The sequence below is a fragment of the Cavia porcellus genome, unplaced genomic scaffold, assembly GCF_034190915.1.
Source record: "Cavia porcellus strain 051 isolate PalLab524CR breed Dunkin Hartley unplaced genomic scaffold, mCavPor4.1 scaffold_4, whole genome shotgun sequence".
Classification (NCBI taxonomy): domain Eukaryota; kingdom Metazoa; phylum Chordata; class Mammalia; order Rodentia; family Caviidae; genus Cavia; species Cavia porcellus.
Genome location: NW_026947487.1, coordinates 41195205 through 41217776, shown reverse-complemented (window position 1 = coordinate 41217776; position 22572 = coordinate 41195205). Strand labels below are relative to the sequence as shown.

At 44.4% G+C, this 22572-nt stretch overlaps 1 long non-coding RNA gene and 1 pseudogene across 1 annotated transcript; both read right to left on the bottom strand.

Moving 5' to 3' along the window:
- Positions 1 to 1797: 1797 nt before the first annotated feature.
- On the bottom strand, positions 1798 to 3943 carry LOC100717970 (pre-mRNA-splicing factor CWC22 homolog; annotated as a pseudogene).
- Positions 3944 to 4340: 397 nt separating this feature from the next.
- Positions 4341 to 8009, bottom strand: LOC134475688 (uncharacterized). The gene is made up of 2 exons (XR_010046868.1): positions 7448 to 8009; positions 4341 to 5406 (listed from the first exon to the last, which is right to left on the bottom strand). It is a non-coding gene; the product is annotated as an uncharacterized LOC134475688 (long non-coding RNA).
- Positions 8010 to 22572: the final 14563 nt, after the last annotated feature.

The window sequence follows — 22572 nt, the reverse complement described above, 5'->3', positions numbered from 1 at the left end:
GGTCTTCTTGACTTGAGGCTTTATGTTAAAAAAATCTGTCATGATTCCGATGGGCTTTCTTTTATGGGTGATCTGTTTCTTTTCTCTAACAGCTTTTTTGTTTTTATCATTTGACTTTTTTAGTCACAAAATATAAGCAAGAGTTACAATTCTTTCGTGTTGAGACTTTTCTCTCCCAATAATTTTATAAGGAGCCCCTTGAATGTATCCATTATAAAACATGTTAAAATGAAAACATTTTTAAAATTTACAAGTACAAAACAGTATTTTATACAGGTGCTCTATAAGGTTCATCAATGTAAAAAGTACTCTCAGCTGAATATAAAGCGTGCTCAGTTTATGTTATTTTGCAGAATTCCTTCTCTCTTCTCTGGTCCTGAGTTTTCTTTGACTCCCTGGAACTCTCAGAGTATCTGCTTGATTTTTCCCACGGTCTCTCCTCACCATCCTGATACCCATCTTCCTCACTTTTCAAGCTTGCATATTTTCTGTTCTTTTCTCTAACGTTGATCTCTCTGTTCTTGTAGAATTTTCACTGTCCTGATTTCAGAGTCTGTAATTCTCATTTTCCAAAGAAATTTTCTTGTGTCTCCACTCTTCTTTTCTGGATCACCATGCTTCTTTCCCAGCTCATATGTGTTTCTTGGTCTCGGTCATTACTGACCCTACGGTAACTGTTTCCTTTGGAAAGGATGCTCCTGTCTGATGTGTGTTTTCTTATGGGATCTCTGTAATTCTGGTCTCTTGAATTTTGACTTCTGTGTTTTTCTGTTTTCCTTTCTGTCACAGACCTTGCTTCCTGGTGCCTTTGTTCTGCTCTTCTTCCTTCCTGTCTCCTGTCATTTGTTGGTTCCTGACTGATTTATCTCCAGCTTTACTTCACTTGTCTCCTCTTTCTCATATCTTTATTCCAGGCAGAGCTGTGGCTACTGGTGGATGAAGAGTCGCCGTCCTCACTGGAAGAGTCTGAACTGCTCTCAGTGCTGTCAGAATCAGAGTCAGTAGAGTCAGACTCCGAAGAGGGTGCTGAGGAAGAAGAGGATTTACTTGGTTCATTTGGTTTTTGTTGTATTTTTGAGATGTTCATGCAGTTCATCTGTTAAACCTCCAAGACCTATAGATGCAAAGAAGTTGGTGGCAAACTGAGTGTTTCTTGGATTGTCTCAGGTAATAACACTTCAAAGAATGGCTTTAGGATTTTGTCCTTTAATGTGCGTTTAGTGTAGGAAGACCCATGCATTCACATAGTTCCTGAAAGTGTATTTTGACAAAAATTATACTAGATGACATAGTGGTATATAGTGGTTTCTTTACTCATTTTTATACACTCAAGAACACTCCATGGAGTGAATCAGTGTATAAAGAGGTGAACAAACATCTTGGCAACATTCTTCCATTTGTTTGTTTCTAAGTGATGGATGGCATCATACTGTTCTTTGAATACACTTTCAAAAGGTCCCATGTATTCTTTTCTCAGCAAGCAAAATCACCCAGCTAACATGCCAAAAACTTCTCATATGTTCTTTGTTGAGCACAGCAACCAGGCATACTGCAGAGTTCTTTTTGTCTTTTTCATTGATACGGGGGATCAAACTCACGACTGCCTGCTGGCAAGGCAGGTGCTTATGCTGCCGAGCTAAATCCCCAGCCCCTAGTTCTTTTGTTTGACTTGCAGGAAATTCCATTTTGAGCAATTTGTGAGCATCTTCTTCAAAATCTAGACTGGACTGAATAGCAAGATATATTGTTTGATGAAATGAGACTAGATTAACTTCTGTTTTGTCATGAATAGTTACTCTATCCTTCATCATCTTTTCCTTTTTCCTCTTTTTCCTCTTCGTTATTGCCTACGTCTTGGTCTGTGTTTGAATCACTATCTCCTCTACCAAGTATTTCTTTCTTAATAGCTTGATACTTTTCTTTATTCTCCATAAAATTAGGATCCATCTTGAAAGCACTCAGAACATCTTCTGGATTGTAATCATCCTCCAAAGAGAGCCACTGGGCAAACAGACCATCTTCTTCAAATAAGTCTAGTTCTTCTAGGATGACTGGATGGTTCTTGAATCCATCCTTCCATACAACAAATGTCACTTCAATCATATACTGAACTCTTTTGTCAATTTCAGATTCATGCTGAATGTTTCAAAGGCAAAGATAGCATGGATTCCTCTTGGTGACACTTGTGTTAATTTGAAACCACATTCCTTGAGAAAAACAATAGCCACTTCAACATCTGTTGGTCTTTCCAGGAGCAAAGTGAGCATCTCTAAGCATAAAATTGCATGTGCCACCTTTTGGTTAATAAGATGTGCCGCAAATTTTATTTTTTTTATTTATTTATTTATTTTTTTTTTTGTCTTTTTCGTTTTTATCGGTACCAGGGATCGAACTCACGACCGCCTGCTTGCAAGGCAGGTGCTTATGCCGCTGAGCTAAATCCCCAGCCCCAATGCCGCAAATTTTAAAGCAGTCAGACAAAGCTGCTTATCATTTCTCTGATATCTTTTTCAAAAATTAAGAATTAACCTCTTGAGGATTAACTCTCCAATTTGTGGAGATTCTGAGTTGGTCATTGCCACCAATGCTGTATAAACACATGTGAAGAACAGAGAAGCAGTCTGTGCTTGTAAAACAGATCTGGACAGCAGCTCTCTTCCTTTGCTATATGTTCGTGAAGAAGCTCTTGGATAACAATGCTTATATTGGAAATGTTGACTTCGTTGATAAGAGCATTGACTAATTTCTTTAGGGCCTTCCATCTCATCCTATGGTGTGTTAAGCTGTTATTATCTGTAATCCATTCTTGCAAAATCCTGAGATTTGGATGCTGCACTGGTATAAGGAGAGGAGGCAGTTCATCTTTCTTTTTCTTTGTAGTAAGTTCATCTTGAGCTGAACTCTGGTTTATTGATGCTTCTGGGCTACTCCTTGGAGTTGGAGACTCTGGGTCCTTTTCTAATCCTTTTTTCTTTCTCTTTCTCTGCTTTTTTCTCGGTCCCTGCTTTGTGATTCCATACCACCATCACAAGAATGTCTGCTTTTGAATGTTCGTAGTCTGACCTGTTGTAATTAAAGTAATCTCTATCCCAGGGAGACCGTTCTTGTTCTGTGTCTGTCTTCAGGAGAAGAGTTCCTTTGATAAGAATTATAGTTTTCTCTTCTGTCATGACCAGAAGAATGTCTGATTTGTGCCACACTCCTTTTTATTTTCTATTGCCAGTTGATCTAATAAATCAAAACTCAAGTTGGTCCAAGTTACAAGTACTCAGTGGTCTCAATTCCTTGATAGTTTACTTTTTTCTGTCTGCAAACACAAAGCCAGGATAAAAAAGAAATTCCCTAACAGCTTTTAATATTCTGTTCTTATGCTGAACTTCTAAGATCTTGATTATTGTATGTGTGGGTGGAGGTTTATTTTGGTTATGGCTAATTGGAGTTTTACATGCCTCACTTACCTGTATGTCTGATTCTTTCCCCATGCTTGGGAAATTGTCTGCTATTACTTATGCAAATAGAGGGCCAGGGATATAGCTCAGTGGCACATTGCCAGCCTGACAAGTGCAAGGTCATGAGTTCCATTCCTGGTAAAACAAACAAACAAACAAAAACAAAAAGGCAGAAGAAGATACTTATGCAAGTAGTTTTTAAATGTAATTTGTAAGTCTTGCTTTTTAATTGACACCAATCAATCTTAAATTATTTTTCTTCTCATCATGCTACAGCTGTTGAATTATTTCATGGTCCCTTGTGATTTTTAAGAGCTCTTTCCTTTTGTGATCATTAGCCACAATCCTGTCTTCAAGGTCTGAAAATCTATCTTCAGTTTCATTCTAGTAGCTTTACCAGTTTTTAATGGAATTTTTTAAATTTCCTAAATATCTGTTTGAATCTGTTTCATGCAACTCACATCCTCATGCTTCCCAGTCAGGCACTGTGCCATTGAGCTATATCCCCAGCTCATCATCTATTTTTTAAAATCTATCTCTACTCTAGAAATCCTGAGCAATTCTGTTATGAATGCCAATATTCTTTTCTTTTAACCTGAGGAATTATCTCTGATCTGATTTCCTCTATAGCTTCATGGATTTGTTTCTTTACTTCAGTTGCTACCATTTCAGAAATCTCAGATGCGTGTCTTCCATTGTCTTCTATCTCATTGTCTTCTGGTCTTGTTCTAGATGGGCTGGAGGTCTAAGGTTGCATTTTGCTTCTACCTCTTGACATTTTCTATTTCAAAAAATTTTTAATTTGTTTTCTGTGTTGATTCTTTTAAGTTTTTGTAGTAGGTAGCTGTCGATGTCCGCTCCCGGCCGGCAGGAAGGACACACGACATAGTCTGGTAGTGGACAACCTTTTCTTTTTATTCTTCTTCTCCGTACAGCCTGCCCTGGGTTCTCCCAGCTGAAGCCTCCTTTGGTCCGCTCTCCGCGGCTCCTCTTGTGCTTCAGTCTGCCCCGAAGCCTCTATCGGTCCGCTCTCCGCGGCTCCTTTTGGGCTTCTACTTCCGGGCTTCTATCTGGCTTCTTCTTCCTCCCAGGGGTGGCACCAGTATATATACGGGTACAGTGTCCAATCATGTTAAAGTAAGCAAGGCAAGCTGATTGGCTAACATCATCAGTTGCCAGGCAGACTATATTGTTGAGCGGGTTGTTTACGCGGTAAGCAGGAAACTAGCATATTCGATGGGAGGGGTAATCTACCTCAGGCCTCACTCTTTACTACAGGCCTCACGTCCGCCAAGTGAGGCGACCGGGCTCGGGGCTGCGGCTCCCAACATCTCCCCCTTTTTTATTTTATTATTTTTTTTTTATAAATGTGTGCATCGTAGCCCTTCCTGGACTGGGTGCAGAGGCTTATGCCCTATGCGTAGGCCCACCGTAGGTCCTTGGCTTAGACCCTGGTCGGCCGTCCCATGGTCTGCCAAGGCCCTGAGGCCCTCGTCCTTTTTCTAGGGCCAGGCACAAACTGGACGGAACCTGGATGCACACAAGCTTGCACTCATTTCCTCTCCGTAAAGAAATCCCCTCGGAGAGAAATTTAGACCTGGGCAGCATCTAACAGTCCAGCGGCTTACGTGCAGGATGGGGTAGGGCCTGGCTTAGGTCGAGTCATGCTGGGGAGGCACGCTCTTACCCGTCATTGACTCATCTACCCTGCTGTGTATTGTCACCTTATGGAGGAGAATGAAGGATGCCCGCCATATCTAGACTCGGTCGTGGGCCAATCGAGCAAGCCATGCATATGCCTGAGGATCTTTTTGTCCATTTCGGGCTACCGCTATTTCTATTCATCTTGTTGGTTGGTCTGTGATGGATCTCCAGTAGGGCAGGTCTGATCTTTAGTCGAGGGCTTTGTTGTCCGTGTCAGTCTCTCCGGTATCCACAGTGGTTCTCGTCCCGGTTCCTGTGGGAAAACACAAATCGCGCCTCGGTTCCAGCTGACCACTGGATCCGGGCCCATCCACTGTCCTGTCAGGACATCTTTCCACTTCACCCACCCTTTATGGTTGGGGGAAGGGTTGCAGTGCTCCACAGCTGGGGAGCGATTATCATTATTTAAATTTAAAAAATTGTGTGTGAATAGTGCCATGGATAATCGTGCCTTTGGGGCCAGGCCTTGGCCTACTCCCCCTTTTTGTTTTTGTAAAATTTCTTTGAGGCTTCTATGAGCCCTCTCAATGATTCCTTGACCTTGGGGATTGTATGGGATACCATGTTTTAATTGAACCTCCATCATTTTGCAGAACTCATTGAAAGCTTTGCCTATATAGGCTGGTCCATTATCAGTTTTTAATATTTTTGGTTTGCCCCATGCGGCCCAAGCCGCCAGGCAATGATTGATCACATTAGACACTTTTTCACCTGTTTCTGCTGTTGCAAATATGACGTGAGAACAGGTGTCTGTGGAAACATGAACATATTTAAGAGTCCCAAACTCCTGTATATGTGTGATGTCCATCTGCCAAACATCACCAGGGATCAAACCTCGAGGGTTTACTCCCCCTTTTTGTTTTTTATTTTTTATTTTTTATTTTTATCTTTTTCGTTTTTTTTTTTTTTTTTTTTTTTTTTTTTTTTTTTTTTTTTATTGGTACCAGGGATCGAACTAACAACTGTCTGCTTGCAAGGCAGGCGCTTATGCCGCTGAGCTAAATCCCCAGCCCCCTTTTTCCTCGACCGGCGTTTTTCTCAGCCTGCTCGGCAGAGTAGCCGCCCATGAAAATACCGTCTGCCCAGCGGCGCGACGTCATAAGACTGCGGTCGCGACAGAGTGAAACGGGGCGTCACTTCCTGTGCCGGCTGAGGGAAGGGAGGGTTTCCTGTGGCGGCCTCTCGGCGGGGAGCCGCTTTTAGAAAAGAGCTCCAGGGCGGAGCGGATGGCTCTCTATCTCCTCCCCGCCAGAGAGCGCCGGGGAACCGAGTCTGACCATCAGCGCGCCGACCCTCTCCCACAAGCATTCTCTTGTTCCACCCCCGGTCTCCCCGATTGGCGTTTCTCTCAGCCTGCTCTGCAGAGGACTCTGCATACCAGGCTCGCCAATCCAGGTAACCACCCGAGGGCAGACACGCCCCCGCCAGCTGAATCCAGTCCGCGGGGGTGAGGGGCCCAGAAGACAGATTCTCCAGCATGGCAATGGTGTAAGGCGCAGTCGGCCCAAAAGTTGTAACTGCATTTTTAAGTTCTCTAATCTGCTTTATCTCAAAAGGCTCCCATACATTGCGTCCCTGGCCCATAGCCACTTGTACAGGAAATATCTCGTAGGGGTCACTATCCATCCCAGGTGGTGGATGTACCTCATGAAACAAGCGTCTCCCCTGCCAAAGCCACCTGTGAAAATACCGACCTGCCGGCGGCGGAGCATAAGACAGCGGCCGTGATTGGGCGGAAAATGGGGGCCCGTGCATCACTTCCTGTTCTGGCGAAGAGGAAGGGAGCTCCCGGGCGGCCGCCCCGCGGCGAGGGATCGCCTCCGGAAACGGCCCCCAAGGTGGGGCGGAAGGCTTCGCCTCCCTCTCGCGCCGGGGCGCACTCAGGAGCTCTCTACTCTTCCGCAGACCCGACTCCTTATGGAGCGACTTAGGCTCCTGACAGCTAGTCTCTTTGGCCTCCCTGCCATTCAACTTTCCCTCGTCCTCGGAGTCAGACGACTCCGAGGCTAGAGCCCCGTCCTCCTCCTTAGCATCCTTGTTCCCCTTGACAGACCCCTCTCGGGAGCTCCCTGACTGGGCCTGCTCAGATACCCTGCATACTTTTGTAAGCTCTTGAGAGCTTTCTCCACAACCACCCTCGCTCTTAGTGCCGCTACCTAGCATGTTTCCCATTTTTTAATATGTTACTCACCGCGTGAGGCCCAAGGAATCCGCCACTTACGCGTGAGCCTGAGGGGAGTCTAAAAGCCCTGTAGGTGCGCGCCACCCAGAGCCCAGGCTTATCCCCAACTCACCTGTCTCGCAGCTCTGTACTGGAGCGTTGTCCACTTCCACGTCGCGGGGGTGATCAGTCCCCGGGCGGGCCTCCAAATGTCGATGTCCGCTCCCGGCCGGCAGGAAGGACACACGACATAGTCTGGTAGTGGACAACCTTTTCTTTTTATTCTTCTTCTCCGTACAGCCTGCCCTGGGTTCTCCCAGCTGAAGCCTCCTTTGGTCCGCTCTCCGCGGCTCCTCTTGTGCTTCAGTCTGCCCCGAAGCCTCTATCGGTCCGCTCTCCGCGGCTCCTTTTGGGCTTCTACTTCCGGGCTTCTATCTGGCTTCTTCTTCCTCCCAGGGGTGGCACCAGTATATATACGGGTACAGTGTCCAATCATGTTAAAGTAAGCAAGGCAAGCTGATTGGCTAACATCATCAGTTGCCAGGCAGACTATATTGTTGAGCGGGTTGTTTACGCGGTAAGCAGGAAACTAGCATATTCGATGGGAGGGGTAATCTACCTCAGGCCTCACTCTTTACTACAGGCCTCACGTCCGCCAAGTGAGGCGACCGGGCTCGGGGCTGCGGCTCCCAACAGGTAGCTACACTTCTAGTATCAAGGTCTCTCTAGGCAAAGTCTGTTCTGTAGGGATACCTTCTGGGTACAGGAGGTTTCTGATTTGTGTCTGTCCCAAGGTCCTACCTTCCCAGTTAATTAAGAATGGGTTGTTGGTATCTGTTTGACTTAGTCCCCCATCTTTTGACATTGGGCTGTGATGAAGTTATTACCCCAGAGCTTCTCAGTTTTGTTATGGAAGGAAGAACAACTGATTATGAGTGATATGACATTCTAGCTAAAGTAGTATAGTTAGCTTAACAGCAGCATCAAGCACAGTTTAGAAACTGACAAACTGTGGCAACTATTAATTTGGTACCTTAAACCATAGAAGCAAAATCTACAGTTATATAACAGATCCCATTGTAAATTACAAGCTTGCATGCAAAATGTTTCCCTTTGGTTGAGTAGTTTCACCCTGTGGCTGGGGAAATTTAAGAAGGATCGTATGTAAAACAAAGATAACTGAAAAGTAAGAAGAAGCAAGGCTGAAGGGCAACGGATAATCACACAAGCTTTGGGAAGCTACAGAAGAGGGCAGAAAAGAAGGAATGAAGGAGTAAGCGATGGATTATCTGAACTTGGTCTTTGGGTTTGGGGAATAGGGTTAGTTTTCCCTTCCTTCCTTCCTTCCTTCCTTCCTTCCTTCCTTCCTTCCTTCCTTTCTTCCTTTCTTCCTTCCTTTCTTTCTTTCTTTTTGCACCAGGGATTAAGCTCATGACCTTGCACTTCACTTTCCAAGGCAGCTGCTTATGCCACTGAGCTAAACCCCTGGCCCCCTTTTTTCTTTGTTTCTTTGTGTGTGTGTACGTGTGTGTGTGTTTTTGAGACAGGGTCTTGCTATATAGTTCAGGCTCGCCTTGAGTTCACTTCACAGCCCAGGCTGGTCTCAGACTTGCAATGATCTTCCTGCCTCAGCCTCCTGAGTGCTGGGATTATAGGTGTGAGCCACCATATCTGGCTAGGGTTAGTTTTTTATGACTGAAGTTCTCCCCAGCCATTCAGGAAAGAGGAGGAAGAGGAGGAGGAGGAGGAGGAGGAGGAGGAGGAGGAGGAGGAGGAGGAGAAGAAGAGGAGGAGGAAGAGGAGGAGGAAGAAGAGGAGAAAAAGAAGAGGAAAAAAAAGAAGAGGAAGAAAAAGAAAGAAGTAAAGGAGAAGGAAAAATGAAAAGGATCAAAGTAAATAATAATAATAATAATGGGGTAGCCCTATCTGCCAGCTTCTAGTCCTTGTGTCTTTGTCCCCAAGGACAAAGTTGGTTCACATGACTCACCACCTGTTGGCTTGTATTATTACTGTTGCTTTGGGATTTTCCATCCTGCTAGCCCTGCCTGTCCATCGTGTGTACCACAGTTGGGGTCCTACTGTGTGGCTGGCATTTTCCTGGTCTTCTGGTCTCACCAAAGCAGGAGGCAGATGCAGTTACCTGGATTCTTCCTGCCAAGCTGGTTGCCAGATCCTGGCTTCTTCACTGGCTGGTTCCTGGGTCCTGTGATCAGGATTCTTTTCTTGTTGGGGTGACTCAAATCTTCATTCACAATTGACCAGAACTCTCAGGCCTCCAGCCCTCCTTGGGTTGATGAAGCAGCCATTCTTGTAATGGTGGTCACTATTGGATTTGCAAGTATGGAGAGTCATTTCAGGGACTCCAGGTCCTTTTTAGAGGTAGCCTTCCCCCTCCCACTGTGTAGGGCCAACCCTACATCCTCTTGTCATTGAAACCAAGTGTTCCGGTCAGTAGTAGGCCTCTTCCTTACACATTAGTTCAGTGGCTTAAGAAGTCCCAAATAGAGCAATGAAACCCAAAATGTGTAATAGTCATGGTACAAAAGAGAGGAAAAGAAAGTGCTCCAAACTATATAACTGCATGTATATTTAAATGTATAAGATAGAAAATGATATCACAGAGTTTTATTGGATCAATGAACAGAACTGTTTGCAGTATCATTGATGGAATGTCCACTTTACAAGCTTTAATTTTGTGACTTGAACAATTATTTCTAAGATGACAATATGTAATCCATTAACTAGTGATTTCCTACTGTTCATTTTTTTTCTGTAAATCTGTATAACTTGTACCCTTTCCCTGCTTTTTTTTTTCTTTTCTCCTTAAATAAAATTAAAAAAAAAAAGAAGTCCCAAATAGTTCACTTGGATCATCCATGGGTCCCCACATGGGTCCAAGACATTCTTATCTTGGAAATAAAGATAGGACCCGAAATCCGCAGAGTTTAAAAAATGTAGGAAGCGAAATTCAGGACTCTGAATTATAATAGTGAAATGAGCTACTCCAGTTTCCATCACTTAATCCTTGCACGAGTGTTTTGACTGTAGAAAATAATATTCTGGTTGCTGGTTCAAAGCATATTCCTCATTCCACAGAGCAGCACTCCAGTCTAACATGGTGTTTTCAACTAGGAAGAAGTGTGTAGTCTCCTTAGACACAGGAAAAGAGTGATTCTACTTCCAGTGGGAATTCCAGGGTCGCTAGTATTTCGAGATTGTTACTTTTGTCTGAATCCACACAGAACTCTTCATTCCAGTCCTCCGGGTCCTAGCTCTTCTCATTTCATGCCCACACTGGAGAAAGAGAAACACTTCTAAATTAATTTGTCAGCCCCACAGACAGGATAAACAGAGATTCTTTTAGGGCCACTGTAGAATTTTCAAAATTAAAAAATTTTTTAAAAAAGATGGTAGCCTCAACCTTAGCTAAATCAATCACCACAATAACTGCAAAGCCTAAACATTTAAGTAAAAGTCAGAGGTTGTCATACTGAAGTAAATAGAAGCAACTATATGTTCCCTATAAGGAACAAATGCATTTAAATATAAAGACACACAGTAAAGGGATATGAAAAGAGATATGTTATGCTAACACTAGTAAAAAGAAAGCTGAAATCAGTGTATTAATATTAGATAAACTAGGTTTAAAAGTAAAGAATACTACTAAGGATAAAGACCAGGGAGTCAATTAACCCAGAGGACATAAATGTCTAATAATTGTGTGCATGATGTTAAAACAAAATATACAAAACAAAAACTGATAGAACTGTAAAACATAAGAGAAAAACATACATACAAAGATTATTATCAGAGATTTTCAACCCTCATCTCATAAACAGAGAGAACAGGTAGAATTTTTTCAGCAATGTTGTAGTAGACTTGAACAATATCATTAGCCAACTTGACTAAGCTGACCTTGTAGATCTGCACAGAATATGTAATGAGATAGTCCATGTTCTAGATCTTGAAACAAGTTTCAGTGAATTAAAAAGGATCTTCAGCATATCAAATATGTCCTCCACTACAATGGAATTAAGTTAGAAATCAATAACAGAAAAGTATCTGGAAAACCCAAGTATTTGGAAAGTAGACAACACACTTCTAAATGACTCACAAGTCAAAGAAAAAAACAAAGGAAATTTAGAAAGTACTTTGAGCTGAATGAAAAATGATACAGAATTAGTGTTATATGCCTGTAATCCCAAGATTTGGGAGGCTGAGGCAGAGGTATTGCCAGAAGTTCTAGGCTGAGCTACATAGTGAGATCAAAGCCAGCCTGAACTACATAGCAAGACCCTGTCTCCAAAAAGAAAAAGAAAAAGAAACACACATAGAGTATCACTCTGGGAGCCTAAAACAGGAGGACTACAAATTTGACAACTTAGGGAGACCCTGTCTCTAAATTTTAAAAAAATTAAAAAGGGTTGGGGATGTAGCTCAGTGCAAAAGCATAGGTTCACACACGCACGCACGCACACACACACACACACACACACACACACAGAGTACAGGTTTTGAAGCCAGGTTTCTGTGTTCGGATCCTTGCTTTGTCCTTTTCTTGAGAAGTGTCTTTTTCTTTTTCTTTTTCTTTTTCTTTTCTTTTTCTGGTTTTTTGAGTCAGGGCTGCTGTCTGTATGTAGTTCATGCTGGCTCGAACTCACTAAAAGGCCAGGTTGGCCTCAAACTCATGGTGATCCTCTTGCTTCAGCCTCCCAAGTGCTGAGATCACAGGCAACCACCATGCCTGGAGAGACGTGTCACGATACAGTGCTCAATCTAGGTCTAGAAAGTGGGTGTAACCCTGGGTTCAGTGTGGAATACACTTCTTACTCTCCGGCTTTTCTTACTGAGCATATCTAAAAGCAAGGATGCAGTGGTCACCAGCCCAGGAGCTGGTAGCCGGAATCCACCCACCTCCCCCTTCTGGCTTCCCACTTATGTGTCATGAAAGTTTGAGGGGATTTGCTTCAATTCTGGGGCCCTCAGTTTTCTCCTGCACACAGTGGGAACAATCATGGTAATGACAGGAGAGGTGTGTGATACTCTGATGTAGTAGGAAATACATACTTTGGTCTCCTTCCAGGATAAATGGTAATTTTGCAGGTGTAATAAAGGTGACAGCTGTCAAGTTGACAAGGTGTTGTTCATGACAAGTCCCCTCAAGTATAAAAGTTTGTGTTAGTGAAGTGACTGATTGATCGATTTGATGATTGATTGATTGATTGATTGATTATAGTACTGGGAATGGTGCCCACAGCCTTGAGCACATTAGACAAGCTCCCAACCCCGGAGCTATACCCCCTAGTTCCAATGAAGTGACTTTTTCCCCCTAGTACTAAGGATTACATCCAGGGCCTTCACACTGAGCTACACCTCTGCTAAATGGTTTATTTCTTATTTTGATATAGGGTGTCAGTCAGTAAGTTGTTCCTATGGAGCCCAAACTCATGATCCTCCTGCCTCAGCCTCCCACAGTGCAGGGATTACAGGTGTGTGCCACCACATCCAGCTACAGAAATAGAGATTATATCAAAATCATACGTGAAGATCAAAGATCCATGAGGATAAAAGGGTTTCTTGAGCCATCAGAGATGTTAGGCAGAAAAGGCAGCAAGTCCTGGCACAGTTTCCACAGTTACCAGCAGCAGGGCCAGGTGTCAGATGGGAAATGTCACCAGATCAGAACTTAAGAGCATGTTTATTGCTTCCTATGAAAAAACCTGCACCTGCTGTAGATAAGAGGGGATAATGTGCAGCAGAGGCAGCAGGGGACTGGAGGGCTGTGAAGAAGGACAAACAGGACCTGCGCTTAGCCATGCTTGAGCTGGCTAGGTTCAATCCCCAGCACCAAAGTTAAACAAAAAGTTCTTGTTGCTTCTGGATTGGCTGGAGTCAATGGTACAGAAAGTTTATGTGTAAACAGGGTGCTTGGATTTTAAGTCATAAATCCCATTCCAACATAAGCAGACTTGTTGGTTTAGCCAGCAGTTGTTAACTGATTAACTTCCTTTATCCCTGCCAACCTCTGGTCTTTGTGATTAAATTTAGGACACCCTGAAAATTTTCTTTTATCATTATTTGTTATATGAACTATTATTATTATTAATTATTATTGAATGTTTGTGTGTGGTGCTACAGAGCAAACCCAGGGCCTCACACAAGCTAGGCAAATGTTCTACCAGGGAGCTACACCTCAGTCGTGAACTCGTTTTTGTTAAGCCCTAGCTGGGCACCTAAGATGTTATATGTAACTGTATGCAAGAGATCCAGGGGGAGTCTTCATTGGTTGGTTTGGGGGTGTGGTTTTTCTTTAAAAGAAACCTTAAAGAAAGGTTTGAGGATAACAGCATTTCATCAGAGTATTGATCATATAGAGCTAAAACCAACCAAGCCAAAGCAAAATTTCCCAGCCAACATATTCTACATATTTTACCAAGCTAATGGCAGATTTTCCATCTTGACAAGCTGCCTAGCTCACTGTGACATCTCAGTCGCAGGGGCTGAATCTCTGGTGTGTTAGGTGGCCATGGCATGAAGAAGGAGCGGCTATAGAGCCTGGTTATCAGGGCAGTACATGCTTGATGTGCTTATACTATGTGCCACGTGCTTGGTGAAGTTAAGACAGAGCTGGGCATAGTGTCCCATGTCTGTAATCCCAGTGCTCAGGAGGCAGAGGCAGGAGGATCATTGCAAGTTCAAGGCCAGTTTGGGCTACACAGTGGGTTCAAGGCTAGGCTGAATTACATGATAAGATCCTGTCTCAAAAAGAAAACAATCAGTCAAGAAAGACAGAAGGAAGAGGCATATGTTAAATTCGACTCTTCAAAATATCAGCAAGAAGCTGGCCATAGTAATACATGCCTATAATCCCAGAACTCAGGAGGCTGAGGCAGGAAGGGTGCCAAGAGTTCAAGGTCAGCCTGGGCTACACTCAAGGCCAGTCTGAATTGCATAGGGAAACCGTATCTCAAAAAATAAATTAAAAATATCAGCTAGAAGGAAAGAAAGACTCGTCAAAAATAGCCTCCAGTTTCACTATAGGAAAAGCAGGAGTCTGAGAAGCTACCATAGAGAAGGGAATGCCCAAGAGTTCCCTTTCGGTGTACCCTGTAAGGTACAGCAAGACAATTGCATCTTCCTGAGAGTTGACCCACGTTCTTGTCCCCACTCTGCTGTTCCTACGGGTGCCTGTAGTTCAGGATGGTCAGATGTCCAGTACCAGGTCTTCTCTCTACACACTCCCTTCCCAAAGCTTTTCTTCTGGTACCAAACAACAGGACCCTGCTGACACTGAGCCCTGGGCTCCGTTGCAGAGACACACAATGAAATCGAGGATGCAATGCGCCGGGGACTCACTCCACAGAGGTAGTGGTTAGCACCAGGGTGAGGTTGCAGCAACTCACGCACTGTCCTCCCCGTGCTCCACACTCAGTCGTGTGCCCACACCGTCAGGGGCATCAGGATGTCATTGGGTACTTGGTAGAAATGTTTGTTGTCCTTTCTGCTCAGCTCCCAGAAGAACTCACCAGGGATGAGCTTACCTCCTGCCAGCCCACTAGACTCTGGCTGATGTCACAGAGGAAGTGGATGCCTGTGTCTGAAGCCACAGAACGCTGAATTTCCCATGTAGTTGGTGCCCTGCATGGGAAGCCGAGAGATGTCCTTCATCCCTTAACATCTCAGCTCTGTCTGGGACCAGCGACCAGGGTGTCTTCCTCTGTTCTCTGCCTTTCCTCCAGCGCCCCCAAGTTCCCACCCCATCACCTTAGAGGAGAGAGACACTTGGCTTCTCTCTGCCCTCCTGGAGTCTTTGTCTGGGCTATGAGTTAAACTGACATCTAAGAGATTAGCAGGAGGGAAACCATTTCAACTGCCTTGTCATACATGGAAATCCCACAAAAGTATGAGACTCAAGAAGGGGTTGAGATGACTGAGGCTTACAGAGGCTCCTGAGAACAGGGCGACCAGGAGAGAAGGACAGGAATAGAGGGTGGAGTTTGCCTTGTTAAGTAGCTAAAAGGCTTTCGGATGAGGGGAGTTTTCTGAAGGCTCTCTTCCGGGTACAGGTACCACTACCGGTAAACATTTTTCTTTGTAGATATCATTTGCCTTTACAGAAGAATAACTTTTGAGAGTAACTCATTTGTCCACTGCTTCTGAAAATAACCAGCTTTTCATTAATATACTAAGAAAAGATTTTGGCGTAGTCTATCCTGAACCTCAAGAAGCCCATCCCATACTCCACAGCTAAATATTCCAGGGTGTGCGGAGTTCTCCGGTGGGCTCCAGAGTGGCCCCTCTAGGATCCTCACTGTAAGCTTGCAAGCTCTCCTGGGCAACATACAGGCATGCCCCTCCCTTCTGCCTCTAAGTTGCCTCTTTACATTCTTGGTACTTCCAGGGCTGTCCTTGATTTCACCGGGCCAAAACCAGCAATCAGTGGTGCGAAGGCAAATGCACAAGCCAGGTGGGATCCAGGAGAAGTTCCTGACACTCTTGGTCCCTTCGTGACACAAGACAAATCAGGTTTTATCCTGTGGCTTTTGTGAGGGTTGCCCAGATCCTCAGCCCAAGATTCTCTCAGCTCCAACTACCTCTTGTTGGGTCTGAGGTACCCAGAACCATCCCCAAGGAAAAAAGAAAAGAGGAAAAGAGTGATACAGTGCATCCCAGTAATCCAGCTCCTTGGGAGGCGGAGGTAGGAAGAGTACAATTTTGAGGCAGCCTAGAAGACTTACAATGTCTGAAAATAAAAAAATAAAAATAAAAGGGCTGGGTTTGTAGTTCTGTGCTCCCTGGGTTCGATGCCAGTAGTTAAAATAAAGGGGGCAGTATTCATGCAGCTATATTTGAGGTATTATAGGATTCACAGTTAATGGCCAGTTTGCCTTTCTCTTAGCAATGTTGTATGCAGATTTGAAATCAGGCTTTATCTCTATTTAAATCTCCTGCATATAATGGTATTAGCTTTTCACTGATACTTTGGAGATGGCACTGACTTAAACCCATAAGTGCAATATAAATCAGTACATTCTGATCATTCTCACACACACAAAAAAACGTTCTTTTGCGTCAGAATTTTTCACTGGGTTGGAGACAGAGCTATGTAGAAAGCTTGCTTAGCATATGCAGCACCTGGGATTTGAATGCACCTTTACCCTCAAAAAGTTTTTGCCAAGTCATCCTTAGCTTTGAGTTTTGAAAGGAAAACCGATCATCAATTTTGCTGGGGTTGCTTCTTCTTTCTGGAATTTCTGGCTCTGTCCAGTTCCAAATACCAAGAGTGGTGAGCTCAGGGAAGCATGGTCCACATTCCTACGGTTCAAAGATAAGAACTCAGGCCAGGCTAGCATGTGACTGTCCAGGTCTCACTCGGCAGCCTCAGGTCCCTAAGCCTCCAACCTGTGCCGCTGCGGTGCACCTTGAGGCTGATGGTGTAAATCAGGGGTGTTCAGTTTTCTTAGTTCAGTCTGAAAGGGAGGTGATGAATATTTTGCATTATATGAACTGTCAACATGGAATACATAGCAACTTGAATTGGTGATGACTTGAAGGTTTCCTGACGGAAAGGAAAGGAAAGGAAAGGAAAGGAAAGGAAAGGAAAGGAAAGGGAAAAAAAAGGAAAAGGAAAAGAAAAACATCCAGACAAGCAGATCAGACAAGAGAAGGTGGGGCACTCAGGTGGCATTCTTGGGACCCACTGAGATCCCAGGTGGACACAGCTGGATTTCTGCAGCAGCCCCCAGAGCCCAAGATGTGCCAGGAAGCAACATCTGGAGGGACACAGAAGTAGAAGGAGGGAAAAGAATGCAGTGTTTCAGCATCAGAGAGTCTAGGAGAGAAGCAGAAAGTACAGGCCCAGAGTGAGTTCAGAAACAAAGATCAGACCAAAACAGGGAGTTCAGAATTCTGATTCTTAATTGAAATCAGTTATGGAATAAAATACACAATCCTGAATAGACATTTGGAGAGACACTCAGAGAATAGATCCGACAGAAGTATGGTATGCAAGGAAATGGAATCCAAACACAGGGCGTGTCTGTTCCACCGAGCACACAGGTTTGCCCCAAGGTTGCCGCTGGCTCCCTCTGGGCAGAGATTTCAGGGTTTTTTTTTTTTTTTTTTTTTTTTTTTTTTGTCTGTTTTGGTTTTTTTTGCCACTGTGCACAAGCTGGATACTCAGCAGAAACAGCAGCGAGGTCAGCTTGGAGAGAGAAAATCTGCGCCAAGTGCTTACATGGCTCCCATCCCCGGCACCACTGTGACTTCGCTCATGGACTCATTGTGCCTCCCTCGACGAGGCTGAGCAAAGAGTTGTACAGGAGCAGTAAGATCTGATTTGAAAATATCCTCCGAGAGGCTGGGGATTTAGCTCAGCAGCATAAGCTACTGCCTTGCAAGCATGCAGTTGTGAATTCGATCCCCAATATCGATAAAAACAAACAAAAAAGAAAGAAAGAAAATATCCTCCATGGTGAGGGCCTTCCCATGGGCATTCCTGTGGGACAAAAATGCTGTCTTGCTGTGTTGCGCCTAAAGGTCCACCCACACATGCATTCATGTATGCATCCACCCATGCATCCATCCATGCATGAATCCTCCATGTATCCATCCCTGCATGCATGGATCATGCATCTACCCATCCATCTACCCATGCATCTATCCATATGTCCTTATATCTCTTCCCTATAATTTGTTATAAATCTCCAACCATTAATTCTCACCATCCAGCTAAACTTTCTGTATGATAGGTAGGTAAAAAGAAAGAAGGAGGGAGAAGGAAGAGTAGAGGTAAAGAGAGAGAGCAGGTGAGAAGGCAGGCAGGCCAGCTAGAAGGAAAGAAAAAATAAAGCAAGAGAGGAGAGAGGGAAGGAAGGGAAAGATGGATGAAAATGACATAAATCCTTACTTCAGGTCATTCCTTCCAGACAAAGTGGGTAAAGGATTATTTGCATCACTCAAATTTTCCCCACCAGGAGGATTCCTGTCGACTCCTGGAAGCTGGCAGCAATGAAGCAGCTCTGTTCTCCCTGACAGAAAGCACCCCTTCCTGCCTGCAGGGCCTGTTGCTAGGCTGTTGTCAAGGGTGGGCCAGCAGACTCCTCTGCACCCTGAGTGCCAGCATAGTGCCCAAGTTATGTCCTCCATTGTGGCGATTGTGCAGCGGGCTATGTCTGTGTCAGGTAAGAGGTAGGCTGGAGTAGAGCCTTCTGTGTTCTCTGTGCACTGGGCTAGAGGAAAGAAGTTTCTGGTTCGGTAGTCACCATCAGAGGCTGTGCTGATTTTCTCTAGGAAAAGAGTTATAGCCAGGACAGCAGCTGCAATGAGAGTTACCATCTCGTAAAGCTCATGATAATCCACTATTTGTGGTCTGGATCCATCTGACTTCTGCACTTGTTACACCTGGGGTATAAAAAGAATTAGCATTCATATAGGACCTGGAGGTTTAGCTCAGTGGCACAAGCACCTGCCTGGCAAGCGCAAGGTCATGAGTTCAATACCCAGTACCAAAAAAGAAAAAGAAAGAATTAGCATTTATAGAAGAGACTACTTTTCCAATGTCATTCTTCTCTTGTTTTATGGTAATAGAGCTCTAGTTTGCAATTTGTTGCACGGCACCATTCTGGACAGCAAAGTGCTCACATGACTACATCTGGGCTCAAGGGATGTAGGGACAGATTGGTGTGTTTACCTTTAAAGGGATGTGTGTGTGTGTGTGTGTGTGTGTGTGTGTGTGTGTGTGTGTGTGTCAGGGCCAGTGAGTGCTTTGCTCTCCTTTTTGATTCCTGCTACCTGGAATGAGGATGTGACAGCCACATTCTTGCAGCCCAAAAGCCACAGAAAGTGGGTAAGATTGCTTTGGGAGTTGGTTCAGATGATGAACAGTTCAAAGGTTGAGAAGATGGAAAGAAATCAGAAGAATAGGCTGGAAGGAAGCTTTCTGTACAGGGGAGTGGAGCAAAGAGAGCAGTGTCCTAGAGAACAAGAGAAGAAAGTGAGTCAAGAATATATGCTCAGGGGCTGGGGATTTAGCTCAGCAGCATAAGTGCCTGCCTTGCAAGCAGGCAGCCATGAGTTCGATCCCCGGTACCTATAAAAGCAAAACAAAACAAAACAAAAAGAATATATGTTCAGTCAGGTGTAATGGCCATACTTGTATCCCTAGCCCTGCGGGAGGCTGAGTCATGAGGATCCCAAGTTTGAGTCCAGTCTGGACAACATAGGGACTTAATATGACCCTGTCTCAAAATTTTAAAAAAGTTTTAAAAAGGGCTGGTAATGTAGCTCAGTGAAGAAGACCTGGGTTCAATCCCTAGTACTGCACGATAAACAAACAAAAATCTTTTTTCTTTTTTTTTTTTTTTTGAGGCAAGGTCTTGTTATGCACCCCAGGCTGGCCTCAAACTCAGTGATCTTCCTGCCTCAGCCTCTCCAGAGTTGGGATTAAAGTGTACACCACTATGGCTAGCAGACAACAATTTTTTAAAAGGGTACTCAACAATATTATGTATGCTGATAGGTTGAGTACAATCCAGATTAAGGAATGATATTAAATTTTGCAACATGAGATTCATTAGTGACTTGTTTGATGTTTCCTTTTTTTCCTTTTCTGTGTGTGTATGTGTGTGTGTGTGTGTGTGTGTGTGTGTGTGTGTGTGTGTTTGAGACAGGATCTCGCTATGCAGTTCAGGCTGGCCTTGAGCTCAATTTGTAGCCAAGGCTGGTCTCGAAATTGCAACAATCCTCCTGCCTCAGCCTCTCGAGTAATGGGATTACAGGTATGAGCCACCACACCTGGCTTGCTTGATGTTTTCTCAGGATTAAATTCAACATTATGCATTTTGGCAAGGATACCATCCTCTGTCACGTAAAGAGACATGACACAGATCCGTTTCAACACTAGTTACACTGTTACTGCCATCACAGATTTCTCTGCCCTAAATTTAATATTTCCCCCTCAAACTCAGTAAGAATCTTGTGGGGCTACCCTGTGAGTCTATCCTGTCATGACATTTTGTCGACTGATTTTGGCATTTATTTAGCATTTCTTGTCTGCAAACTCTTGTTACTGTGCTGCTTGCTGTACGAAGCTTTGAACGTTCTTGTTATCTCTCAGTCGTAACTGGAGTCTACTGTGCAGAAGGTTTTCTACTACTGTTGAATGTGCCGGTCGCTGGCTGGAGTGTTTGTGATCATGAATCGTGATCACCTTGATCCCTCGAGAAACCAGGGGGCCCTGTGGAAAGGTGGCAGCCTTCTGGCCCTCAAAAAAAAATGGAGCCTCAGTTTTTCACATTGTCTTCCAGATTCCCATGTGTTTACCTTGCCAGGAACTCAAAGACAATGACTTTACCGTAGGCTAGGCCATAACCACTGCCTCCGGGTGACTGTATACATTAAGTCAGAAGAAAGAGAGCCAGGGGAGGTAGAAATAGAATGGTGATTTTGCATTCAATCTCAGCTGCCTGTTAGCAGAGGAGAAAGGACACATTTCCTGAACTCAGCAGGAGTGAGAAGATGACCTTCCCCAACTCTGGTCGCTTTACATAATCAAACAAAGCCTTTTCACTGCTGGTGGCAGGAGGCTTTGGAGGTGCCTTTGACTCAAGAACAAAACTTGAATTTGAAAGGAGCTGTGGTTTCTCTTTTTCCTTCCTAGGGGTAGACGTGGTAACTTTTCCTTTCTTACAGAAAACCACACTCCCAAAGTGGAGCAGGAAGGGCAGGGTCTTTCATGGGGTGAATTCCAAGTGTTTCAGGGTTGGGAATAGACTATCCCTCACAGTATTTCCCTACAGGCAGCTTAGGTTGAAAGGGTTTTACTCTTTGCAGCATAGAGAAGAGGGCGCTATTGAAGTGAAAGAGACCAAGCCAGCTCCTCGGGACAGGTGGCTGGTGGCCAGGTGCCCAATAGTCCAGCTGTCACTGCTACAGCGCTGTTGGCAGTGACTTAAGACAACTTTCTGCTGGAGCTCCCTCCAGCTGTCACTTCTCAGCCTTTGCTAATTCTCCAGGCTTCCCTGATTCAAAACAGGCCAGGAAGCCAGGCGTCGAGCACACTCCTGTAATCTCAGCACTCGGGAGGCTGAAACAGGAGGATCATTGCAAGTTCAAGACCAGCCTGGGCTACAAAGTGAGCTCAAGGCCAGCCTGAACCACATAGCAAGGCCCTGTCTCAAAAAGATCAAAACAAAACAAAACAAAACAAAAACCAGACCCGAAGATACACTGCCTGACTGATTTCAATGGATGCCTTGGTCAGACCAACCCTCCGTGAATGTTGCATTAATAAACTTTGGAAGAGTGGAGATGGATTGATTGTACATTTCTCATGCTATCTTTCCCCCCCTTCCTGAGTATGTATAGTTCCCAACACAAACCAGACCACAGTTGTTTTTCCGAGCTGGGGTAGGATGCTGGAGGAGGGAAGTGAAGAAGAGAGGGGAAATCTGAACCGCTGTGGCTCTGTCCACACAGACACTGTTTCGTTTACATCTTTTTTGGTCAAATGCCACCTGCTTATCCCCAGCACTGCCTCCATCTTCTTGACCATTCTTTCTCCCCTGATGGCTGTGGAAGCAAACAGAGGAGCCCCGTATTCTGTCAGGTCCTGTGGCTCCCAGCTGGGAGTGATATGGTCTTGGGGTGGTGGCTAGCAGTGGGGAGACTTGGGTTTTTCCCAGGATCACAGTAAGGAGGTGCTACTCCCTTCTAGTGAGGCCCAGCCAGGGATGCTGCCAGGTCCCTTGCGGGTTGGGGTGGGCCCCCACAGTAAACAGTTACCAGACCCAAATGTCAGCCCACTGAGGTTGAGAAGCCCCGCTTCCAGCCCACTGGGGTACTTTACATGATAACTACGACTGTTCTTTAAAAAGCAAATTAGAAGCTGGTTATGGTGATGTAAGCCTATAATCCCAGCACTCTTGGGGGTTAAGGCAGGAGGATAGTAAGTTAGAACCAAGCCTAGGCCTTGGAGACTTCAAAAACCCAGCCTCAAGAATAAAACATTTAGAAAAAGGATTTGGAAGGTAGGTTAGTGCAAACACCCGGGTTCAGTCTGCAATACCACAAAACAAACAGCAAATCAAATCACATCATTTAAAACCTTTAAATAGTTTCCCATTATTCTTACTACAAAAAAAGATTAAAAATCCACAGCTCCTTAAACATGCAGGATCTGAACTTTGCACTGTTTTTTTAAAATCCCACCTAGTAGCCAAATAGATTTCTTTCTTTCTTTTTCTTTTCTTTTCTTTT